Source organism: Prenolepis imparis, unplaced genomic scaffold, assembly GCF_030444845.1.
Source record: "Prenolepis imparis isolate NDT839.2.m4 unplaced genomic scaffold, iyPreImpa1.0 SCAF_673, whole genome shotgun sequence".
Taxonomy (NCBI): domain Eukaryota; kingdom Metazoa; phylum Arthropoda; class Insecta; order Hymenoptera; family Formicidae; genus Prenolepis; species Prenolepis imparis.
Window position 1 is genome coordinate 1 of NW_028141831.1, and position 2500 is coordinate 2500.

Sequence of the window (2500 nt, forward strand, 5' to 3'; positions counted from 1 at the left end):
GCGGTGCTCTTTACTGAGTGTCGAGTCGGGCCGGTACGTTTACTTTGAACAAATTAGAGTGCTTAAAGCAGGCTACCTTCGCCTGAATACTGCGTGCATGGAATAATGGAATAGGACCTCGGTTCTATTTTGTTGGTTTTCGGAACCCCGAGGTAATGATTAATAGGGACAGATGGGGGCATTCGTATTGCGACGTTAGAGGTGAAATTCTTGGATCGTCGCAAGACGGACAGAAGCGAAAGCATTTGCCAAAAATGTTTTCATTAATCAAGAACGAAAGTTAGAGGTTCGAAGGCGATCAGATACCGCCCTAGTTCTAACCATAAACGATGCCAGCTAGCGATCCGCCGAAGTTCCTCCGATGACTCGGCGGGCAGCTTCCGGGAAACCAAAGCTTTTGGGTTCCGGGGGAAGTATGGTTGCAAAGCTGAAACTTAAAGGAATTGACGGAAGGGCACCACCAGGAGTGGAGCCTGCGGCTTAATTTGACTCAACACGGGAAACCTCACCAGGCCCAGACACCGGAAGGATTGACAGATTGATAGCTCTTTCTTGATTCGGTGGGTGGTGGTGCATGGCCGTTCTTAGTTGGTGGAGCGATTTGTCTGGTTAATTCCGATAACGAACGAGACTCTAGCCTGCTAAATAGGCGTACCTTATGGTATCGCGAAGGCCCCCGGCTTCGGCTGGCGGGTTTTTACTACCAACGTACAAACAAATCTTCTTAGAGGGACAGGCGGCTTCTAGCCGCACGAGATTGAGCAATAACAGGTCTGTGATGCCCTTAGATGTTCTGGGCCGCACGCGCGCTACACTGAAGGAATCAGCGTGTGTTCCCTGGCCGAAAGGCCCGGGTAACCCGCTGAACCTCCTTCGTGCTAGGGATTGGGGCTTGCAATTGTTCCCCATGAACGAGGAATTCCCAGTAAGCGCGAGTCATAAGCTCGCGTTGATTACGTCCCTGCCCTTTGTACACACCGCCCGTCGCTACTACCGATTGAATGATTTAGTGAGGTCTTCGGACTGGTGCGCGGCAATGTCTCGGCATTGCCGATGTTGCCGGGAAGATGACCAAACTTGATCATTTAGAGGAAGTAAAAGTCGTAACAAGGTTTCCGTAGGTGAACCTGCGGAAGGATCATTAACGTTCCGGAGGTCCTGCTCTGCGTCGAGAGTCCACTCTTTTACAGAGAGAGAGAGAGACGCGCGCTCGCAGCAGTCGGAGACTGAATGGACAGAGAAGAGAAGATGGCTCAGAGAAAAAAGCTATTAAGCGGAATTGACGGATCGAAAGGTTGGATGTTATACGGACGCCGCCCGCGCCTCTGACGAACCTCGCGATGCGGGAGTAATCAGCAGCGCGCGGCGCGGCGTTCGCCGCCGAGAGGGAGAGAGAGCGTGTCCGAGACCTCTCTCCGCGACGGCGTCGCGTTCCGCTCGCGCTCGACGCGCGAGCGCCTTTTGTGAAAAACTTCGAAAAAAATACGTTGCGACTCGGAGCGAGACGCTTCGCGATCACGCTCGTGCCACTCGCAGAGCGTCGATTCGGCGTTGAGCGCGAACCGGTGGTGACCTATGCCCGCGCTGCGCGCGTGTGTCAGCAGCAGCAGCAGCGTTCGTCAACGCGCCCTCCCCCGGTGCCGTTCGCGGCGCCCGGGGCAGCGGTCGGCGTGCGAAACAGCGTTGCGACCGCGCGCGGAGCCGGGCGAGAGGACGGATCTTACGAATCCGTCCGACGGTCTCTTCAAAGAGCTTCCGCCCCGGCTCTTCCACTTAGGGAGAGACGCTCCGATCGAAGCAACAACCACACTTTTGTGCCGTAGCCTCTCTCCTTAGACGGGAGGCGGCGGTCCGCGCGCGCGCTCGGACGCGCGCGGCCAGGCTGATCGAAGGGCCACGATTTTTATCTCACCCTCTCTCTTCGAGAGGGGAGACCACGATGGTTGAGCGAAAAGCGTTTCTTCGCGAACGCAAAAATTTTGAACGATTACCCTGAACGGTGGATCACTTGGCTCGTGGGTCGATGAAGAACGCAGCTAATTGCGCGTCAACTTGTGAACTGCAGGACACATGAACATCGACATTTCGAACGCACATTGCGGTCCACGGATACAATTCCCGGACCACGCCTGGCTGAGGGTCGTTTTAGTACCCCGAAACTGCTTGCGCTCCCGAAGCGCGCACGGCCACGGCGCGCCCAGACTTGCGCGCGTCGCCTGTGCCCTGTGCGCGCTTACAATGGCGTACGAGCGATCGTTGGACGTTCGCCCGAGGTGCTGTGTGCCGCCGTACGAACGGCCGGCGCACGCCCTGGGCGTCGTTTGAAATGACACCGAGGAGGAAGAGAGAGCGCACAAGCGTGCACAAGGATGATAGCGAGCGCTCGCGCGCGCCCAGAGACTGTCCTCGAAAGAGGAAGTAGGACTGTGCGAGGGGAGAGTTTTTCGTATGTGACGAGAGAGATGTGGAGAAGAAAGGGACGATGACGAGCGCGAAGGAG

General features: G+C 56.4%; 1 non-coding gene and 1 pseudogene across 1 annotated transcript; both read left to right on the forward strand.

Moving 5' to 3' along the window:
* On the forward strand, nt 1–1144 carry LOC145948772 (small subunit ribosomal RNA; annotated as a pseudogene; the record flags this gene model as incomplete).
* An 844-nt stretch (nt 1145–1988) lies between these two features.
* Nucleotides 1989–2143, forward strand: LOC145948768 (5.8S ribosomal RNA). Its single transcript, XR_014427464.1, has one exon. It is a non-coding gene; the product is annotated as a 5.8S ribosomal RNA (ribosomal RNA).
* Nucleotides 2144–2500: the final 357 nt, after the last annotated feature.